We start from the raw sequence: 24054 nt of genomic DNA on the forward strand, positions 1-24054 counted from the left end.
GAGGTATCTTCTGCAGTTTTGTCTGATAGGGACATGCAGGTATGCCTCCTTGAGGTCCAAAGTCACGAGCCAAGCTTTCTTGCCCAGCATGGGAAGAAGCTGCTGTAGTGTCAACATTTTGAATTTCGGAACATCCAGGTAAGTGTTTAGAGAAGAAAGATCCAGAATGGGTCTCCAGGCTTTGTCCTTTCTGGGAACCAGAAAAACTCTTGAATAAAATCCTTGTCCTTGCTCCTGTGGTGGTACCTTTTGAATAGCTCTCATGTTCATGAGTGCTGTAATTTGTTTTTGAGCCTCTGCCCATTGATTTGGTGGCAGATTTGGCATTCTTTTTAACCTTGGCAAAGTGTGAAATTGGAGCCTGTAACCTTGAGATACAATGTTGAGAACCCATTTGTCTTTGGTGATGCAAAGCCAATTGTGATAGAAAAGTGCCAGTTTTCCTCCTAAGGGGGCTGCCAAGAGAGAACTGTTTGGCAGCTGTAGTGGGAAGTCATTGAGGCTGCTTTTTATAAGGTTGTGGCTTGTCTTCCCCTTCTTTCTGGCCTGGTGTACCCCATTGTCGAGGCCTGTAAGGACCTTGTGCTTAACCTCTATCTCTTGGACGTCTGTATCTGCCTCTTTGAGGTCTGTCTGTGATTGGAAAGGACCAATTCTTTGTTGGCCAATTTCTGCTAAAACGAGGAGGCTGAACCTGTAAGAAATCCTTTACCGTTTGCATGGATTTTGCCTTATCCTCCATCTTCTTTAATACCTCCTCTGCCTTAACTCCAAACAACACATCACGCTGCAGAGGTGTATCCAATAATTTTGCCTTAACATGATCTGGTAATGTATGTTCCTTTAACCAAGCATGCCTTCTAATAACAAAGCCTGTAACTGCTGCTCTACAGGAGGCCTCTAAGGAATCAAACCCACATTGCAAAGTATGTTTTCCCACTTGTTCAGCTGCATGCAATAAATCCTGCATTTCTTTAAAATTAGGAGGATCTGAATCTGGAAGCATCTTTTGTTTCAACTGAGACATCAAAAATTGCTGGTATTTTAGCATGTGAAACTGGCAATTTAAGGCTCTCATTGCTAAAGTTGCAGATGTATATACTTTCTTTCCCCATCTGTCTAATGCTCTGGAATCTCTGTCAAAGGGGACTGGGTTTTTTGCTGATGAGGCCTTAATCCCTTTGGGTCCCTGAGAAATAGTTTCAGGGTCAGCAACAGGGCTTTTATACAGAAATTTGTGAGATTCAGGGACTCTGTAATATCTATCAGGTTTAACTGGGGCTGGAGGTAAGGAGTCAGGATTTAAGCTGGATTCAGTGTACACATCATCCACAACATCTAACACTGGCGGAATAGCAAGGGGTCTGTGTTGAGGCAACAAAAGGAAGTCTCTGAGCCTTTTCTTGGATTCTGAGTAATCCTGGCCTTCCCAATGGAAATGCTCCCTCAGGGTATGTAAGGTCTCCCCAAAGGAGTAGTCCTCAGGTGGAGAGGCTGATGGAACAGATTCCTCAGCATCCGAATCCTCATAAGGGGGTAAGGAATATCCTAGGTCTGAGGATGAATCTGAAGAAATGGACACCTGGTCGGAAGATTCATAATCTGCATCCTGTCTGGGTCTTTTATCAGGAGGGGGATGGGACCACCTGATCAGGGTGATTAGGTCTTCGGCCATTTTGAGCATTTGTTTCTTAGGCATGGAAGCCTGTCCTGGAGAATGCTGTATCTGTTTCTTTGTTTTTAATGGGGCCTTAGACTTAGCAGAGGGTTTAATGGTTAACTGGGTAGGTCTGAAGACACCCTCTGAAGCTTTGGATTGCTCAGCTACTTTGGTTCCCTCAGAAGGGTTAGTTTCGGTAGGCTGAAAACAAAGAGAGTCTGAAGGCCTAGCCAGCTCCACGTGGGAGTCGGAGGCGGTCTGTGGATGCGGTCGTCAGGGGCTGCGTAGGCGCCTCGCTGAAAACCGGAGAACCGGCGACCGGCCTAGACGAGGCCTCGTCGTCAGTTTTGGGCATCGGATGCCTGTCCTTATCTTTGCGCTTTTTATGTAATCCGGTCGTCGGAAGTTCCGACGGCATGGTGTGATTGAATTTTCTACCAAAATAATGTCGGGCAAAATCAAACTGACATTTAATAGTGCGCTTGTTAAACCTAGCACAAAACTGACAACCAGTGACGTCGTGGTCTGGGCCTAGGCATGGAATACAATAGGAGTGGAAATCCTTATGAGGTATTTGCTTCCCACAAGAAATACAGTTATTAACTTTTACTGACATCGGTCTGAGGCAAGAAAAAGTTTCACCAATGGGGTACTTAGCTTTGTAGAAGACTTCGGTTCTGGATTCGGAATGAAAATCTCTGGAGTCGGCCGACCGGCACTTGCGAACTGCTTCTGCTTCGGGCACCGCACTGCAAGAAAGACTGAAGAAAATGGCGTCTGCTGCATCTTATATACCCCTGTCGCACAGACGTCAGGGAGGAGGTGACAGCAACCAACGCCGGACCAAGACTTTGGAACTCAGGCCGTCTGGGGAACCGCCTGATGGCAGGATAACCCAAGTGTAATGACTGCAACAGTGTAATACGATGAACATCCATGGAAATGATCAATAATAATATAGGAAACCTCGAGATATTGGACCCAACCCAAACTGGTTTCATCAAGGGCAGGTCATGCCTACTCAGTCTGATGGACTTCTTTGAGATGATTGCCAAAGCAATGGATGAAAGCAAAATCATTCACACTGCCTACCTTGACCTGTCCAAGGCATTTAACACAATACTCCACTTGAGCATTGTTGGCAGACTGAAGAGGTTAGGTACAAAACCTTTTGTCACCTGGTGGACAGCCAGTTGGCTTATAGACAGGACCCAGGAAGTTAGAAATGGGGAGTCCACTTCTATTGAGGCCAGTCAGAAGAGGAGTCCATCGGGGATCAGTCCTGGGACTGCTCCTCTTTAGCATTTACTTCTCTGAAGTCAAGGTCAATATCAGTGGTCTCTGGCTAAATAAATTTGCAGATGATTGCAAATTAGGAGCTGAATCACTGAATCCTCCATCAACACAAATGTTCTCCATGAAGGGCTAACACAAATAAGTAACTGGTGTCAGAGCCATGGACTAAAACTAAGTGCCAAGAAATGCATAATAGTATCCTTCAGGAAGTCATCACCCCCTGGTAACTATCATACTGACAACACACCTACAAGAGATGACCCTGTAGTCAGGGACTTTGGGACACACACACAAACAGTAATCTAGCCTTTGACCATCACGTATCTACAGTAGTTAGGAAATCATTCTATGTTGTGCAGCTTATAAACAAAGGTATGGCATCTAGGTCCAAGGAAGTCATTGTTCTACTGTATTCAGCATTCATCAGACTTACCACCGAGTACAATACCCCTTTTGATATGTAGCTAACCAGGCATATCCAACAATTGGAACATCCACAGAGGTTCCTCACTAAAATAATATAGGGCATAAGCAACATCTCCTATGCAGACAGCCTTAAGTCCCTAATGCCTGTATTCAGTTTCTTACAGACTGTTCAGAGTAGATCAGTGCCTGGCATTCAAGGCATTGTCAGACCCTAGTTTGATGGAACTCTTGCATATCCACAAAGAAACAGCACCAGAATTACCCATTCTAAAGATTTACACATTGTCTGTGATATAAATAGGACCAAGTGTAACTTGGACAATTGGATGGGGAACAGGAAATTCATCACTGGTCTGGCACCTATGACTTTAATGGACACAGCCTGTAAATGGTTCATCTCCTAACCCCCTGCGTACACTTATAAGCGTACAAGAACTTGTCAGAGATTTGAAATGCATGGCTAGGCTTAAAAAGGCCCTTGTGGCCATTAACCTAAAAAAACACCCATGAACCTATAATACAAATACTTTCCATTGTTACTGTCATGTTGTATACATATATGTTTTCTTTTTAACCATTTTCATTCACTCAGCATTATGTAAGTTTCTCAGTTCCTGCCTTCCTTTAAACTTTACTCCGTCTCCTGAACATTATTCAGCATCCAGTGTTCCATCATATTCTATTTATTTCTATGAAATTTGCTCCTTCCTTTTACTAAGGATCCTACCTTCAGTTATTTTATCCATCCAGCCCATGGGTTTGGGGTATGATGTCAACAGTGACAATCATCTAGAACCAGTGTTCATGCTGTGGAGTGGCCATCTCCTTTACAATATACTGAACCTCCATGTTGGGAAAAGATTCTGACTTCCTAGTAACTGTTATTTGATAGTCAATAACATTAAACTTAGTAAGACCTTACTATGCCTAGGCAATTCAGATATCACATCCCAGCTCAAAAGAATAATTTCCTTAGTAACAACCATTTGCTCCCTCAACATTTTTGTCAAGAGTGCTCTGTAAGCAATTCTACCAACTCACTAAATTCTGAAAAATACATTCCCACTTTCTCTTCCCAATTACACCTTCAGCATTCGCCTTGTACCTCACGAAAAATCCTCTGAAGTCTACTTCAGGTATAAAAATGCCTATGCAAACATCCTACACCTCCTGGACTTTGTTGCATTTCTGGGAGCCTTAACATTTCTTCCCATTGTTCCTTTATATGTTGCCTTTCTATCCTCTTTTTCTCAGTCTTTCCTAACTTCCTCTGATTGATTCTTATAGTTACTACGCAATGTTTTATACAGCCTATTAATTACCCTTTTTTAGCAGCAGCTTGTGTTTTAGATTCAACTAAAATGCTCTATCACAGTTGGTGTTTCACTTAGCACTCTCCTAGCTCGCTTTTTTTTTTGCTATACTATGATATCAATCCTTATAAGGAAGGTCGCCTCTAGCCTTCTGCTTAGCCTCATCAGAAGTGATTACCTTTCTCTCCAGAGTTATATGCTCCCAATACCTTGGCTTGTTTGCTAACTTTCTTTCTGCCCCCGCTTGCCTATTTTCTATACCCCTCCTTGCAGACATACCACTTGGTAAAATTTCCTTTCTTTATACTCACACTGGCTTAGTTCTTTGAATACACTCTGCTAGTTCACAAATATAACTTCTGTATGGTTGCTGATACTTCTCTTGTGGACTTGTAACCAAAACACTAGTCACTATCTCTCAAACTCCCCCTTTTTTTCATCATCAAACTGAATCTATTGCATGACTTCTTTTGCATAACGACCTAACAACAATAGTAGTGTTTTCTTACACTCTGCTTCCATCTGGATCATTCATTGTTTTATTAATGTTGTCAAATGTTTGCCTCCCCTACACAAAACTGCACTTTTGACATTCTTTTAGCTACTATAGATAAACATTTTATAGCCATTGTTTACATTCAAAATGGGTCAATATGAATCCAAATCTGAAGGGTCTTTACCCTGTTTGGGTAATACAGCCACCACAGTTTTCCTTTAAGACCATGATGATGGTACTTCACCTCTTTAAAATCGTCTTAAACAAAACTTTCCAAATCTTTATCCTTTTCTTCCCTCTCAATTTTCAAACTGCCAAAGGAACACTGTATGATGCTGGAGACTTCCCTATGCTGTATGACGCTGGAGACTTCCCTATGCTGTATGACGCTGGAGACTTCCCTATGCTGTATGACGCTGGAGACTTCCCTATGCTGTATGATGCTGGAGACTTCCCCGTTGAATTATTATACATCACCATTCTTATTTCATCTTTTCCTGTCTAAGCTATTACGTGTTGAGCCTTATCTTCCTGTAACCTTGACATAATTAAGCCTACCTTAAATATTTCCATTTGTCTCAATTCTTGGTTGTATTACCTGAAGAGGGTAGAGACCCTTCAGACCCAGCTTCATATAAACTCAATTCAACGTTAAGCCATGATTATAAAGTGTTTACATCTATACTGGCTAAAACAATAGCAAACGGGTTGCCAAAATTGATACACATGGACCAAGATGGTTTTGTGGAGTTGAGGCAAACATTTGTCAACATTAATAGAACAAAGATGATCCAGAGTGAAGTAGAAAGTAATTAACTGCTGTTATTGTTAGTGAGTATTGCTGTACAGAAAACATTTAACAGAGTATGCTGAGATTTTATGAGTAAAGAGAATACAAAAACTGTGTAGCTGAAAACTCTATTATAGACTTAGATAGTAAGATACAAGCAGTGAAAATGTTTCAAATCCCTTTAGTTTTATACAGATCAGGTGTATTTTTTATCAACCAGAGGAGAAGCCAAGGGCCATCATTAAATAAAGAGATGAAGAAATTTATTTGGAAAGGGAAGAGGTCAAAAGTTAAATGGGGTATGCTGACTTTCCCAACAGAGTAAGATATTTTAGCATTACCTGATCTGAAGGGCTATTTTAGAGGTACACAATTAAGGCTTACATCCATAACACAAGCAGAATGGAAAAGGATGATGATGATGAAACGGGAGGGGGGTTCAAGAAGGAGAGGGCATGATTTTGGATGCAGTTCTTAAGCACAATAACAATAGCAATACAAAATATTGCATTCAGAAAGTGTTATAACAATTAAGCCAACACAGGAATGGAGTAAGGAGATTTTTACCAATAAGGATGACTGCAGGTAGGGGTATAGAAAGTAGACAAGAGAGGACTAGAATTTACTTGAGAAAATCATCAAATGTGATAAGATTTTGTGAGAAAATAACTAGAGAGGGGAAAAGTAACAGAGTGAGTCGAATCCAAGCAGAGGTTTGGACTACAGGTTACAGACTGCCTTCCCCACCAGTGACTGATAACAGTACAAACAACGGGAAAAGAGACAGGGGATTGTTAAATGGAAGACCAAGTCTGGCAAAGTTTATAGCTGAGTGTTATTGAGTCTAGAATAGACATTGTTGTTATAAAAGGATAATTAGTAGGGTATATAAAATACTGTCTGATAACTATAAGAATCATTCCAAGAAAGAAAAGATTGCCTTTCTATCCTCTTTTTTTCCCCTATTTTTTCTTTCTCGGATTGAATATTATGAAATCTATAGGTCTCCCAAGTATGCAACAAAGTCCACAAGGTTTAGGAATTCTGCTTGGAAGTATCTACGTAGGAATTTTTATACCCTAGGCAGACTTCAGAGAGCTTCTCCTCAGCTAGACAGCAAATGCTGAAGGTGTGATGGAAATAAGAGAGGTAATTGGGAATATACTTTTTGGGAATTTAACAAGCTGGTAGATTTACAAAATTCCTTACAGAGTACTTAGTCAAAATGTTGGAGGTGCAAAAGGTTGTAACTAAGGAAATGAGTCTTTTGTGCTGGAATATAGGATCTGAATTGCCTAGACATGGTAATTAATGCCATATCATGTGCAATGCTACTGGTTGCCAAAAAAGCAATTTCTAGAAAATCAGCTTCTAAACCAAGTGTAAGTGAATACTGAACACTGTAAAGGAGATGAAAGAACTGATGGTGAGAACTTTAGAAAAGGGTAGGGTCAATTACGTAAAATTTAAATGCAATTTGTGGGAACAATATATGTAGGATAATGTTCAGAAAGAGGAGTGAAATTTAATGGAGAAGTCACAAACTGAGCAATTCATGCAACGCTGGAGTGAATGAAAATTGTTGAAAAGAAAACATATATCCTACATGAAAATAAAGGAAATTTTATTATGGTTTGGCTTCTTTTCTCTTAATGTTTAATAAAGATGTTTAAAAAACTAAACATGTTCTCATACTTTGGCTGTGCCAGCTATCAGGCAGCATGGCAATGGCACACACGGCTGCACCTACCAATGACACGGGGATGGAAGGAGCCTGCACTGGGCCTGCTCCTGTTATCAGGCAATGTGTGCTAACTGTGCACTCCAACACTCACAAGGTTCGATCCAATCACATATCTGATAACTGCTGAGGAAGACATGACCATCAAATTCCTGGCATAAACCCAGCCTCTCAGTAGTCAAGGATAAAGACATTACTAATCAGGACTGTGAGGCCATTCTGGGTACAGTTTTGCCTCCATTAGGGTCTGCCTGATGTCTGCCATCAACTTCCTTCATCTTCCATCACAGAGGTAGAGGATCAGCAAGGCAGGTGATTCCTACAATGGGTGGGCTTCTCAGCTAGCACCATTCTATGAGTAGACAAGAGGGCCTCTTCTTCCTCCATCTTCAAGCGGCTGGGTTGAAATTATGGCATTATGGTACTTTTTCATGTTGTGCTCTTATGTGGATCTTTATTCACAATTTGACAACTATTTGAGCACTCCAATGACCATAACCTTTTAGGTAAAGAACATACAAACTTTCTGTGAAAGAAATAAGTAATGTGACCTGAATTATGCAAGGAACAGAAAAGAACTGGGAGGCTCTGTGATAAGCATGCTCTCATAGTGCAATACATGACATTACAGACCGTGTCTGCTGATGCACACCAGTGAACATGGGAATTTCAGAGAAAAATTGTAAAACTGAGAGAAGAAGGAAAGCTATCTCGTGTGAAGACCTGATCAAGAAGGTTCCCAACACAATGACTGTCTAGGTCTGTCCTTTGGCATTAACAGTGGTGTCAGAGCAATAGCAGAAACCAGCAGTGTTCCTCATGTACAAAGGAGAGTCCAGGCAGGAGAAAAGTAATTATAGACCAGTGTTCCTCTTGCCAGTCCCTGATTATGATTCATATTTTAGCATTGTGCCTCTTAAAATTTTTGATTTTCAGAAAAATCACTGAGGATTACAATCTGTCACTAATGCCAGACATTAGAGTTTCTTGCTTCGCATTATTGAGAAAATGGATGTAGATGCAAAACTTCTTGTTATATTAAATTTTTTAAGTGAATTACAGTAATATTTAAAATAGGTAGTGATTAAGACACTGTTAACAGTGACCTTGTCAGGTGCATTGTTCTCTATGCCACTTAGATACACAGAATGTCTTTGCTTCCATTAGAAGATCCCTTCCTGACTAACATACACTCAGAAGAAATGTATTTGACAAACTGTTAAGTCACTGGGTGGCATTGCTGTTGTAAAACAATGACTGCAGGGATTCAGACACCTACACCATTCATCACTATGAAATGCAGACCAGCCACCAGAAGCGTTGGGCAAACTTATCTTGTTGAGAACTTACCTGTACCTAAATGTACACAGTTGTGTCGCAATGAAAACAAAAATGGCGACAAGACTGCCACAGGTGGAAGCAATCCCTGCTATATCCTTCCTGAAGTATTGGTACTGCACTGACTTCAGGAAGGTTAACGGGTACCTCTTTAGCTGTGCACAAAGAACACTGAATTGTTAAATCATCAGATTAGCTGCAGCTTGCTTGCTTAGCACAACGTAATCATTGAGCACCTGTGCCACCACAGGTACAGGTCATTACAACTCCTCTAATTAGCTGTCTTCATGTCCCCTTTTACCTTTCAGAATGGCTGCATATATTTTGTTATGAAATGAATATATTTGAGAGGGCTCAGACTGTGCCAAGGCATTCAATATTTCACATGTACCCGCAAAGAACTGACTTGGTTTATGAAAAGTACAGTTGTGTACACTTACCATAAATGTAGATGTTCGAGTGTATTCACTGTTGCACTCATTACATTTGGGTAATCTGCTGGCAGGTTGCCCTCAGTCGGCCTGAATTCCAAAGTCTTGGGTCCTGCGACAGTTGCTGTCTCCTCTTCCATCACGTCAGGTCGTCAGGGGTATAAAACATGCAGCCGACGGCATTTTCTTTAGTTTTTCTTGCCCCCGATGTCAGGTGCCCCAAAAAGGTAGCAAAAATATATAAATATATATATACATGCATCAATATAAGATTTACCTTCATCTACAAGCAAATACACCACATAGGTTGTAGCGGATAGAGAAGGAAAGATAAACTCCAGAATGACAGGGGGATGGCGGGAGGGTAACCTGGACTGCAACAGTGAATACACTCGAACATCTACATTTATGGTAAGTGTACACAACTGTACTATGTTCTTCGTGTTTCACTGTTACAGTCATTACATTTGGGTAGAATCCCAAAGCTATGGTTGGGGGGCTGGAACTAAACAGCATTAGGAGCAGCTATAAGGTCCTGCAGAACTGCAGTGGCAAAGCCTGCCCTGGACTTAGAGTAGAGAGGCAAATGATAATGCTTTATAAAGGTGTGAACAGAACTCCAAGTAGCAGCCTCTAGAATGTCTTTGGTTGGTATTCCCCTTAGAAAGGCTGCTGAAGTAATTGCAGCTCTGGTGGAATGAGACCTAATGCCCTTGGGCACAGGTTTACCATGGTGTAAGTAGCAGAAATGGATGCAGTGGCTTATCCACTTTGAAATTGTCTGCTTTGAAATAGCCTTGCCCTCTGATCCTGCAACATATGTCACTAGTAATTGCTTAGTTTTTCTTAGAGCTTTAGTCCTGCTTAAGTAGAATCTTAGTTGTCTGTGTACATCCAAGAAATGCAGAATTCTCTCCCCATTGTTCTGCGGATTTGGATAAATGGTTGTCAGATGAATTGTTTGGTTAAGAGCCACAGTGGAAACCACCTTAGGCATAAAAGTAGGATCTGTCCTCAGAGATACCCTGTCTGGGTAAAATATGATAAAAGGCTCTATAGCCATGAGGGCCTGTAGCTCTGAAACTCTTCTTGCTGAAGTAATTGCTAGTAGCAGAGCTGTTTTCCATGATAAGAACTTTATATCAGCGGTAGCAGCTGGTTCAAATGGAGGCAGGGTGAGCTTTTCCAACACATAATTGAGGTCCCATGCAGGCAATGGTAATCTTCTAGGAGGCCTTAAATTTTTGGCTTCTCTAAGATACTGCTTTAGTAAAGGATGAGAAAAGATTGGTGGCTCTGTATTGTAATGAGCCGAAATGGCAGAGGCAGGGATTTTAATTGATGAGAAAGATAGGCCTTTGTAAAGCATCTCAGTTAAGTATTGCAATATCTGAGGAATATTTGGTTCTGCTGTATCAGTTCCTTGTGCTTGATTCCAAGCACAGAATCTCTTCCATTTGTCAGCATAAGATTTTCTAGTACTAGGCCTTCTGGCTTCCAAAATTACATCCATCACAGCTTTACTGAGAGGTGTTGTTTGTATAACTACATGATCAGCCATGCTGCCAGGTTCAGAGTCTGTAGTTGATTGTGCAGGATCTGATTGTTTTGCTGGGACAGTAGTTGTGGTCTTTGAGGCAAGGTCCAAGTTGGGTATTGAGACAAGTTCCTTAGGATTGGGTACCAGTACTGGCGTGGCCAGTCCAGGGCAATTAGTATCATCTTTGGTTTCTCTTGTCTGACTTTTGGGAGGGCCTTGGGGAGAAGAGGCAGAGGAGGAAAGGCGTAAACTGATAGGTTTTTCCAACTGAAGGATAGGGCATCCACATTCCATGCTTGTCTGTGATACGTCCTTGTGCAGAATCTTTTCAAATGATAATTTTGAGGAGAGGCAAATAGATCTATGTCTGGCCTCCCCCATTTCTCTGTTATCATGCTGAAGACTTGTGGATTTAGTTTCCACTCGTGAGGGTCCATAAGGTTTCTGCTTAAATCATCTGCCAGAGTGTTTTGTTTTCCTGGCAGGAATTGAGCTTGAAGATGTATTTGGTAGGTCAAAGCTGTGTTCCACAGTGCCATGGCTAATCTGCAGAGGGGGTATGAGTGTGTGCTCCCTTGCTTGTTTATATACCACATGACTGTGGTGTTGTCCGTCTTCATCAGTAGTTGCCCTGGATGAAGTAATTCCTTGAAGGCTGTTAGGGCATTTTGAACAGCCAGCACCACTTTCTGGTTGATATGCAGATGCATTTGTTTTGGTGACCATATGCCCTGAATGCATCTTCCTGCCATGTGGGCCCCCCAGGCATAATCTGATGCATCTGTTATTATGTTGGCTGGCAGGGAGTAGAGTGAATGGCTATCCCATGTTTTGGTGACATGCCTTTGCCCACCATAGAAACTCCTGTTGCAGGCAGGGAATGAGAGGAATCATTGTTTCCAGACTGTGAGAATGCTGACTCCATAAACTTTTTAGGTACCATTGAAGTTTCCTCATATGCAGTCTTGCATATGGAATCAGTAGTATGCAGGATGCCATAAAGCCCAGAGCCTGCAGAATTTGTCTTGCAGAAGACTGGGTTTTTGTTGCCATCAGTTTGAAGTAAGTAGTCAGTTGCCTTTGCTTGTCTGGCGTGAGGTAAGCCATCTGGGCAGTTGTATTCAAGCTTGCACCCAGGAATGTTATCTTTTGAGAGGGTACCAGTTTTGATTTATTTTTGTTTATTGTGTACCCTAGGCATGTTAGAAGCCTTTTCACAAACGCCAGGTGTCGAAGGTGAGTGTCCTTGTTCTCTGCTTGAATGAGACAGTCGTCCAAGTAAGGATATATTTGTATACTTCTTTGTCTGCAAAATGCAATTACTGGTGCCAGGCACTTTGTAAAGACCCTGGGTGCAGTAGATAAGCCAAAGGGCAGTGCAGAGAATTGGTAATGCATTAAGCCAGCCTTGAATCTGAGGTATCTTCTGCATGATTGTCTTATTGGGACATGCAGGTATGCCTCTTTTATGTCTAAAGTCACCAGTCAAGCATTCTTGCCCAGCATGGGCAGAAGCTGCTGCAAAGTCAGCATTTTGAATTTTGGAATGTTCAGGTATGTGTTCAGAATCGATAAATCCAGTACTGACCGCCAGGCCTTTTCCTTTCTGGGTACCAAGAACAGTAGAGTAAAAACCTTGTCCTTTTTCCTGTTCTGGTACTGTTTGAATGGCCCCCATATCCATGAGGGACGTAACCTGTTTCTGTGCCTCTGCCCATTGATTTTTTGGCAGATCTGGCCAACCATTTGCCATTGGCAGAGTGTGGAAATGGAATCTGTATCCCTGTGATACGATGTTTAGTACCCACTTGTCCTGGGTTACTAACTGCCAATTTTGAGCAAAAAGTGCTAATTTCCCCCCATGGGTGCTGCCAAAAGATGAGTGCTTGGTGTAGGCAGAGGGAAGCCACTGGGATTGCTTTCTGTAGGTTTGCGCTTTATCTCCACCAGATTTGGAGGTGGAAGCGCCCCACTCCTTTGACCTGTATGAATCTTGCGCCTGGTATCTGGAACCCTTAGGGTGTCTGGATTTTCCCCTTTGAGCTCTGTCTGACACAGGAAAGGACCAATTTGTGGTAGGCCAGTATCTACTGAATCTTGGTGGCTGCACTTGTAAGAAGTCTTTAACAGTTTGCATAGACTTAGCTTTGTCTTTCATTTTCGTTAAAACCTCTTCTGCCTTAATACCAAACAGAGAATCATGCTGTAAAGGTGCATCTAGCAATTTAGCTTTAACATGATTGGGTAAATTTTGTTCCTTTAACCAGGCATGCCTCCTAATCACAGATCCAGTAACTGCGGCCCTGCAGGAGGCCTCTAAGGAATCAAAGCCACATTGCAAAGTATGCTTTCCAACTTGTTCAGCTGCATGCAATAATTCCTGCAATTCTTTATTTTCTGCACATTCTGAAATCAACATCATTTTCTGTTTCAGCAATCCCATAACATGTTGTTGGTACTTAAGCATATGAAATTGACAGTTTAAGGCCCTAATTGCCAAGGTTGCAGATGTATAAACCTTTTTTCCCCATCTGTCCAGTGCCCTCAAATCTCTGTCAGAGGGGGTAGGATTTTTTGCTGTTGAGGCCTTAACTCCCTTTGGACCCTGTGAAATAGTTTCAGGATCAGCAGCAGGGTTTCTAAATAAAAATTTATGTGAGTCAGGGACCCTGTAATATCTGTCAGGCTTACTGGGAGCTGCAGGTAAGGAGTCAGGGGACAATGTCTAAAACAGGGGGAATGGCTAAAGGCCTGTGCTGAGGGAGAAGAAGGAAATCCCTGAGCCTCTTTTTTGATTCTGAGAAGTCTTGACTCTCCCAGTGAAAATGCTCCCTCAAAGTATGCAAGGTTTCTCCAAATGAATAATCCTCAGGAGGAGATGCAGATGGAATACACTCCTCAGCATCGGAGTCCTCATAGGGAGGTATAGAGAATCAGAAGAAATAGAAACCTGATCTGAACATTCATAATCAGTGTCTTGCCTAGGCCTCTTATCAGGAGGGGGATGGGTACCCCTGATCAAGGTAATAAGGTCTTCAGCCATTTTGATAATCTGTTTTTTAGGCATAGAGGCCTGTGCACGTGGCTCATGCGTCTTTTTTTCAGTTTTAGAAGTTGCTTTTGTCTTTTGCTTTGCAGCTGTCATCGGTTTGATATACAAATGTTGAGGTCTGAATACACCCTCAGAAGCCGGTGCCTGCTCAGAGGATCTGGACCCATCCGAGGGAGATACATCCGTCAGCCCAATACCTTGAGTATCTTACGGCATGCAGGACTCCACATGGGTGTCGGTAGAGGCCTGCGACTCGAAGGTAGGGGGTATCAGGGGCTGCGAATGCGCCTCACTGAGTACCGGCAAACCGGCGAATGGCTTAGGAGAAGCTTCGTCGTCGGTTTTGGATCTCGACTGCCTTTCTCTGTCCTTTTCTTTGCATTTTTTATGTACTCCGGTAGTCGGATTGCTATCCGACGACATTTCTGGGTAGTTAAATCTGTTTCCAAAATACTTTGATGCAAAAATATACTGACGCTTAATAGTGCGTGGTTAAATCTAGCACAAAACCGACAGCCGGGCACATTGTGATCAGGGCCTAGGCAAGGAATACAGTATAAATGGAAATTCTTATGAGGTATTTGCTTCCCACAAGTAAAACAATTATTAACTTTTTCTGACATCGGTAAAAAGCAAGAAAAAAGTTTCCCCAACGGGGTACTTAGCTTTAGTGAAGACTTCGGTTCTGAAACTCAAACTCAAATATTTCAGTAGTCGGCCGACCGGCACTTGCGAAATGCTTCTGCTTCGGGCACCGTGCGGCAAGAAAGACTGAAGAAAATGGCGTTGGCTGCATGTTTTATACCCCTGACGACCTGACATCATGGAAGAGGAGACAGCAACCGAAGCAGGACCCAAGACTTTGGAATTCAGGCTGACTGAGGGCAACCTGCCAGCATATTACCCAAATGTAATGACTGCAACAGTGAAACATGAATAACATCAAAGATTAAGTCAGCTTTTAAAAGCTAACTATTGCACATTCAGATTATGCAATGTAGCATCCAGACTTCTAAAAGCAGAAGTAGTTAGTCAATTCAACTGGCTCATATTACTAAAGTTTTTTTTTTTTTTTTTTTTTGCTTAACACTTCTACAAAATATAAAACAAGGTGTATTGTTTTCTACCTCAGCTTCTTTTTGCAACTACAATAGTTATGAGCTTGTGTCAATCATTGGACCTTAAAGGCAACACCAATTTTGTCTGATTACTTGGAGAAATATATCTTCAGGGAAAAACAAAGGACTCTAACATTTCCATAGCATCAGAGTGTGATGTTACAAAAACAATGTCAAGGTCAGATAGCCTGCTTTTATTTCAGTACAGAGAATTAAAAAAGGAACTGATAAGGCGGAATTACTGAGTAAGCAGAATGCTGCACTGACAGGATTAAAAATATCTCAGGTGGACGATCTATTTTTAGAGGCAAAACAAAAATGCCTGAAAATGGGCTAATTGCTTATGGTGGTGGTGTTCTTCAGTTGCATTAATAAAGATTCTGTTGACAAAGGATTTTCAGGAGTGATTCTTAAACTTCACAGGGCTTTACTATAGCCAGATTTTTTTCAGACTAATGAGACTTCCTGCTGTCTTGCAAGACAGCTCTTATCTTAACTTTCCCCTCAACGCAAGAAGATATCCATAAAAGATCCCCTCACTCTGTTTTCACCATGTCTCTGTGCTTTATGCTGCACTAATCACATTGCAATGGAATATGATTGTTTAACTCTGGAATATATGTCATATAAAATGGGAAAAATAAGCAAAATAGCAGCTTTAGGACAAAGCAACTTTTGCATCCAAAACAAATCTTTTAGGCCAAATGAAATTATTACCATTACAACTACTAAAGACAGAAATGTTAAAAGCTAAGTGAAAGCAACAATCTTAAAACACAAATCTTTGCTGCAATGTCTTTTAACTGCTTATTGCACCAATTCCTTATTATCAATGACTGTAGGAATTACCTTATGTATTTTTAATGATATTTTACTGTTTTATTCTTTTTTACTCTCCTTGGTCATACCTGAAAACAAACACTTTCCAGTACCAGTCAACTAGGCAAGAACATAAACATTTAAATTATTCATTACTTTTAAACAACCAACACATCTACAGTTATCATTTGGCCCCATCATTTCCTGGTGGCGTAACAGATGTTCACATTATCATTAAGGTAGCCATCACAGGTTTTTGTATTTATACGGCATTAATGCCTCCCTGTAGCAGCTAGCCTATGTGCTAACTAGCATATGTGAGAGTTTCAATGACTTCCCCTAGGGGTATGCACATTCCTACACCTGCCTTATGAAAGTTGTATGTGTGTGGTGTGGCACAGACTAAGTGCCTGCTGTGACTACTGCTGCCTACAAGATGTAGTTCAGCAAGAAAAGGTGTTACCGGTACCTCAAGATGGGTCAGCTGGCAACAGCCACTCAGACCCATCCTCTACTGCTAGTGTCCTTAACTAAGAAGGAACCACATCTTTTCAGGAACAGTGGCACCAAAGTGAACCTGACAGTATACATTGGATAATAGGAGGTTACTAGGCTAATGGCCTTGGGGCCCTTACAAGCCTAGCCAAGAGTTTATCCCCAAAAAACAAACCTCAGTCAGCACCTGTCACCCCTGTCAATGAGGAACAAAGGTGGAACTCCTGGAACAAATGTGTGGTTTCCCATCCACTCATCAAGGTTGTGCTTGAAGAGGGTCAGCGAGGTACTCTGACATGTGTGAGACGGGGCAGCCCCTGGGAGACAAACCTGTCTCTCAAGCAGGTTTTGTTGATGTCGCATATTACATTTAGGCCTATCAAGTGGGTAATGCGGGAGGAGTTAGACTTAAGGATATGGAGCATGTCTAGTAGGGCAGGGTCCAATATTGCCTTGTAGGTGAGACACAGATCACCTCTGAACAATCTGTATGATAATGAGTAAAGTGGTAGTGATTTGAGCCTGTCTGAATAGGACAGGTGTTGGAGGCCATGGATTCTCTTTGTGAGGTATTTCTGTGGCCTTTCCAGTTGGTGCAGTTGTTTGGAGAGGTACATACCAAATAGGGCATGATACTCAATTATGAGTTTAATGAGGGAGGAGTACAGACAGGTAATGACCTCTTTTTCTGGATGCAATCTCTTTACTTATGAGATGAACCAAGTAAAAGGCTTTTTGGACCACTGCCACCACATGATGGTCGAATGCGAGATTGTTGTCAACCTGACTGCCCAGGTCTCCCACCATGCATTGTGTGCTTAGGGAGTTGCTGTTGATGAGTTAATCAGTAGGGACCATGTTTTTGATGAATGGTATGATAATACATGTTTTTGCATTTAACTTAAGGCCATGACATTGGCACCAGTTATTTGTAGCTGTGACACCCTCTTGCAGTATGTTAATGTCATTTGGGGAGTCAATGACAGAACCCAACTTACAGTCATCTGCAGTCATCTGCAAACTTGGTCAGCCACAGGCCTTTTGTCTTTGCCTGGACCTCTGAAAAGTAGATGCCAAACAGTAGGGGTCCCAGGAGAGATCCCTGGGGAACACCACTACTGACAGGGCTGCTGTCGGAGGTGGTGGTGCCAATTAGATAATGCCCGAGTGGGGGATTGTGTCAAAGGCCTTGGCCAGGTCAAGGTAATCTGTATGTACTGACTCTCCCTCATCCAGGGCCTTGTTGGCAGTCTCAAAGAAGTCAACTATGTTCAATAAGCAAGATCTGCCCCTGACGAATCCGAATTACGTGTGGTCAAGTGTTTGGAGATTGCCTATGTCCTTGTTTATGAGATCCATAATAATATACTCCATGGCTTTACAGATCAGACTTGTCAAGCTAATGGGGCGATAGTTTCCTGGGTCAGTAGTGGCACCACCTTTGTGCAAGGGGATGACAATGGTGGTTCTCCACTCTGCTGGAATGAAGCCTGTAATTAGGCTGTGTTTGAACAGGGTGCTCAATGGCGAAGCTAGTTCTTGCTGGAGATGGTGCAGAATACAGCCTGGGTTATTATCAGGTCCCAAGAAAGTTATGGTCTTTAAACTCGAATATGCAGGCAGCGGTCCAACCAGGAATAAAACCAAACCACTAGGGAAGCTAGTTGAATAAAATTTATTGTACACAGTCCCAAGGATTAAGTGCTTTCGAAAAATCTTCATCAGAATCATTTTAACACAGTAAAGCACTACATATAAATACCGTACCCTTCAATACTTAACTAATAAATTCTCCCCTTCAATTAAAAACCCTAAACAACATTTTAAAGTCACACACACTATTAAATAACCTGCACTTAAATAAAAATGCATCACCACAAGCACTTTATAAATATATATATATATAGCGCTTAACAAAACCAATATACAGTCATAACAAAAGAAAAAAAATATATATATATATATATATATATATAAATAAGAAATTACTTTAAACAATATAAGATTTTAATTTGAGCACGCTAGTTATGGATAAATTGTCATGGAGACCTGGGGGGACAATGGCATTCAGTTTCAATAGCCAATTTAATTCCTTGGCCTCAAGTTCATCTTCCCCAAGGTCCCCCCTATAATCCCTCTGAACACAATCCAATATAAAAAAAAACAAATACATGGTCAGTGTTGCTATTCACATGCCTAGCCATTGCACTGTTCACATCACCCTTCCTAATATCAAGTCCTGTTCATATAAGCATTCTCTAAATTTTCTCTTGGTTTTTCCTATATAAAATTGTTGGCAGTTAAAGCATTTCCCCACATATATGAATCCCATAGTATTACAAGTACAGTGAAATTTGGGTCTATAAATCCTATGGTTGATCTCGACCCGGTCCCCTTCCAACAACATCCTACAGGGGGTCTAACCTCAATTAAACTATGCATTTCTTTAAACAAGGAGAAACTATTCCAATATTTATAAATAATTTCTCTGATATTCTTGGCCTCATTGCAAAACTGGGCAATAAAGCCCCCCCACCCATCTCCAGAGGATCCCTCTTTTTAATTATTTCATGGTCCAAGTTTGAACTAATAAGGGGCAAAATATCCCCTGAGTTCTCCTTTCTTTAATATTTTTAGCAATTTGCAATACCAACCCAGCTGGGTAACCTCTGCATTGAAACATATTCCCTATTTATTCACACTCTTTGACAAACTGATTCCAATCAGAAACCATTCGAGCAAGTCAAATAAATTGTCCCTTAATAATTCCGGCTTTTTGATGGAAAGGGTGGTTACTATCAAAATGGAGACTACTATTGCTATAAGTGGGCTTACGATATACAGTACTAACCCACCTTCTGTTACCCACATCCTTGGAGATGGTAACATCCAAAGAGTTCATAGAACTTTAATCATATTGATGGGTAAATTTCATAAAGGAAGTAGAGGTATTTAAAAAACTAAAAAAACTTTAAATTTCTTCTACTGCTCCATCCCAGACAATAAAAATATTGTCCAAAAACCAGAGGTATAAACTCCATGGTTTAACCCCAAAATGTGGGAACAAAATGCATCTCTCCCATTGCAACAGAATAATATTCACAAAGATGGGGGCACAAACCGCCCCCATCACTACTCCCTTCTTTTGCCTGAAATATTCCCCATCTAAGTACACAAAGTTGCACTTAAGCACTTGTTCCATACAAAGAACTAGAACATTAATATAATTATTATCTAAAACTGTACATTCAAGGAAGTCATGGAACCATTCTATCCCCACATCGTGGGGAATGACATTATACAATTGTACCACATCAATAGTCAAGAAAACACATTTTTCAGAGAATTCCACTTTCTTAATTTTCATTAAAAAGTCCCATGAATCTTTGCATATATGGTCAAAAGACTCCAAACTGTTTTTAAGTACAAAATCAACATATTTACCCAGGGGGTGTATCTTAGATTTCCGAGCACTAACAATAGGCCTCATCGGGGGGTCATTTATACACTTATGAATTTTGGGTACCCCAAAAATAACAGGTATTACAGGATACTTCACTTGAAAAAAACAAAAACATCCTGAGTTATCTCCTCTTCATCCAACATATCTTGTATATAAAAATCTATATTCTGGTAGGCTAATTTAATATGATTAAGAGATGTTTCTTCATATAAGTCACTGTTATTAACATGGGTTAACATTTTGTTGGTATAATCATCTTTCCCCATAATAACGACCCCTCCCCCCTTGTTGGGTCTCATTACCTTAAGTAGTTTGTTATTAGAAAGTTCATACAATGGCATAGATTCATGGGCACTCAAATTTTCATGAACATGTGGACTTTTCAATTTAAAGTTTCTAAACTCAAACTCAACTAATTTTTCAAAAATAATTAGTGGTAAAGGCAAAGGGGGACTGAACGTGCCACTTCTCCTCAACATTTTCCCCTACCCCTTGGACATCTTCATTAAACGTAAGTTTAAAACACATTTTTCTAAGAAACAGTTTTAAATCCAAAAGCAATTTGTCACTTTTGAAACTAGATGCAAGCACAAACAATTCACCCCTGCTAAGTAAATTGACATGATCGGTATTACACTCAAACTCACTATAATTATAACACTTAAAGTCCCCAGCACAATTATGAACAATTTCAACTACTGCGCCTTGGGCATGAGAAGGAAAACCTTCTTCAACAGTACCTTGTATGTCATTTTCCCCCAAAGACACCAGGTGAAAAAGTCCACATTCACCTCTCCTCCCAATTCCTGTTGTACTGGTATTTCCCCTGCCGATAGTTCGCTTGATAAAAGTTCCTGTTTTTGGAAAAAGCATTGTTGTTTCTGTCCCTATGGTTTTCCAAATGTTTGGACCTCTGAGGCTCATTCGCTTGATTCCCATCTAAAGGGACTTCCGCTTCACTCAATACTCTGTTATCTTGCTTCAAAGGGCCCTCCCATTGACGTACTTCATCCGAACCCTCATTCCTACTGGTAGTAAATGGGTCGAGATCAACCATAGCATTTATAGACCCATATTTCACTGTACTTGTAATACTATGGGGGTCATATATGTGGGGAAATGCTTTAATTGCCAACAATTTTATAAAGGAAAAACCAAGAGAAAATTTGGAACACGCTTATATGAACATGGACTTGATATTAAGAAGGGTGATGTGAAAAAAGCAATGGCTAGGCATGTGAATAGCAACACTGACCATGTATTTGGTTTGTTTGCATTGGATTGTGTTCAGAGGGATTGTAGGGGGGGACCTTGGGAAGATGAACTTGAGGCCAAGGAATTAAGTTGGCAATTGAAATTGAATGCCACTGCCCCCCCAGGTCTCAGTGACAATTTATCCATAACTAGCATGCTCAAATTAAAATCTTATATTGTTTAAAGTAATTTCTTATATTTTTTTTAGGTTATGACTGTATATTGGTTTTGTTAAGCTATATATATATATATATATATATATATATATATATATATATATATATATATATACATTTATTTATAAAGTGCTTGTGGTGATGCATTTTTATTTAAGTGCAGGTTATTTAATAGTGCATGTGACTTTAAAATGTTGTTTAGGGTTTTTAACTGAAGGGGAGAATTTATTGGTTAAGTATTGAAGGGTGGGGTATTTATATGTGGTGCTTTACTGTGTTAAAATGATTCTGATGAAGATTATTTGAAAGCGCTTAATCCTTGGGACTGTGTGCAATACATTTTATTCAACTAGCTTCCCTCGTTGTTTGGTTTTATTCCTGGTTGGACTGCTGCCTGCATATTCGAGTTTGGTGTCTCCTGTGTTTTTTCCTGTGGTTCTCAAGCTGTGGTCTTTGCCATGGATAGGGCCAATAACACTTAATCTATGGAGATGTGGGGTGTGGGAGAAGTAGCAGGGATGTCAAATGGGCCTTGGGGGGGGGGTGAAGTTTGCACTGAACCTATCAGCCAGCAGGTTGGCTAAGTCAGCAGAATCAATGTAAATAGTACCATTAAGTACTAATTCGGAACAAACTTAGGCTTTGCCATGGAGGTTCCTAACATAACTGAAGGAGGACTTGTGGTTTCCCTTTATTTCAGAGGCTAGTTTCAACTCATAATTGGCTTTGGAGTTTTTCACTAGTGATCTAATTTGCTTGTTGAGGCAGAACAGGGAGATTTTCTGATTTGGGATTTGTTCCTTTTTACCCCTGGACAACAGTTACTTTCGTTTGCTGTAAAGCCTGTTGATACAGGATGTCCACCAGACAGGTTTTTGTTTCCTTGAGGAGCTCGTTTTAGTTCTGTTGGGTATGGCTGAGTCCATGCAGTTGTACAGCTGCTTGTATACTGCACTGGTGTATTGTTCAGCAAAGTTGTCTGCATCCTCTGAGGGGAGCGGTGGTGTGAAGCTGAGGATACCCTCCCTTAGGAGGGTGCAGTCAGCTTTTGAGAAGTTTTTAACCTGGTTATGACTGGAGAGGGGTTGAGTGGGATAGAAACTTTGAATGAGACAGACTGATGATCTGATCTCTCTAGGGAAGAACATACTATGGGAGAGGTGCAGTGGTCACCCATGTTAGTGAGAACCAAGTCTGGTATGTTATCTCCCCTTGTAGGGGATGAGACTAGCTGGTCTAGTGCATTACAGTTAATGAAGCCAAGGAATCGTTGAGTGAGTGCATTAATGCAGGAATAGTTCACCCAGTCTATAGTGGGGTAGTTGAAGACACCAAGGATCAAGGTGTTAGGTGGTACCTTGATGGAGTCAAGTAGGTCCAGGTAGGAAGAGTGGGTGTCCTGAGACATGGAGGGGGTCTATAGCTGCTATAACTTGGATGGGTGTCTTGCCAACTGTCAGTTGCACCTGCAGTAATTCCAGTATGTCATGCTGGTAAACCAGGTCTGGAGGTGTTCCTGTCTTTAATGAAATAGAGACTCCACCACCCTTAGTCTTTCTGACCTCATTTTGGGGTTGGAAAATGTGGAATGAGGTATAGCCTGGTAAGGTAGGGGTGCTCTCCGCAGCCCTGAACCAAGTTTCTGTGACCGCACAGACATTGGGATCTTCCAGTGTGAAAAGAGTCTCCAGTGAGTGCATTTTCAGATTAAGGCTCCTAGAACTGAGCAGCATGACCCTCAATTTGCCTTTTGACAGATCTTTCATGTTGGAAGATTTGCCTGTGTGACATAGCCTAAAAAAGGCACAATGGGGAAGGCAAGAGCCTTGGCCAAGATCCGGAACCCCAGGGGTGACAGGTGGAGGCCATCTTTGGCAAATCATTGAGTCTCGTCAACCATTTCACCCCAGGCAGATACTGACTCTCCTTGGAAAGACACCAAAAACTAAGCCAATTGTTGAAGTCAATCATTTTTTGTTGGCATTGTGGCATCATTCTTGGTGAAGGAAGGATGCTGCTCAGGGGCCAGGGTCACACCAGCCAGGAACACATAGTCTGACAGCTCAATCATGTCTCTCTTCATATAGTCCATGGAGGTACGTCTCAAGTCATTCACACCAACATGGACAATGACAGAGTCATACTTGCACCTGTTGAGGAGAGACTTAAGTGCGTGCGTGATGTGGCGGAATCTAGCACCTGACAAACAGCTGACCGTAACCTTCTCCTTGTCGAGTCTGGTGAGGGGCACATCAGTCTGTCTCACTATTGAGTCTCCAATAACTAGTATGTTTGATTTATTGTTATGCCTAATGGGCTGTGTTTGTGAGACAGTGGTGTGTTGACTACTGTATGCAATGTGATTGGCATTGTGTGTGGAATGTTTGTGAGTCTCTGTTGTTCAGGTAAGTTTTTGTTGAGGAGCCCTGCATAGGTGGGTGTGTGAGTCTGTGATGTGGGTGGTGTGGTGTTCGTGATGGCAATTTCCTCTTTGTCAGGAGTACTGAATGTGGCACGAGAGACCATGGATTCCAGCTTACTGATGTAGATGCATTTCTTGCAAACAGAAGAATTATGTGCTAGGAGAAGGGGACTGTCTGTGAACATGAGGCAGTTGCTACACTGTCTCAGTATGCCCATGTCAAC

At 41.4% G+C, this 24054-nt stretch overlaps 1 protein-coding gene across 1 annotated transcript in view; it reads right to left on the reverse strand.

Moving 5' to 3' along the window:
• DTNB (dystrobrevin beta) overlaps positions 1–24054 on the reverse strand; it is a 2387431-nt gene that overhangs the window by 1175393 nt on the left and 1187984 nt on the right. The gene's annotated exons all lie outside the window — the stretch shown is intronic.

This window comes from Protopterus annectens, chromosome 2.part1 (genome assembly GCF_019279795.1).
Source record: "Protopterus annectens isolate FY-2018-M chromosome 2.part1, PAN1.0, whole genome shotgun sequence".
Lineage (NCBI taxonomy): Eukaryota > Metazoa > Chordata > Ceratodontiformes > Protopteridae > Protopterus > Protopterus annectens.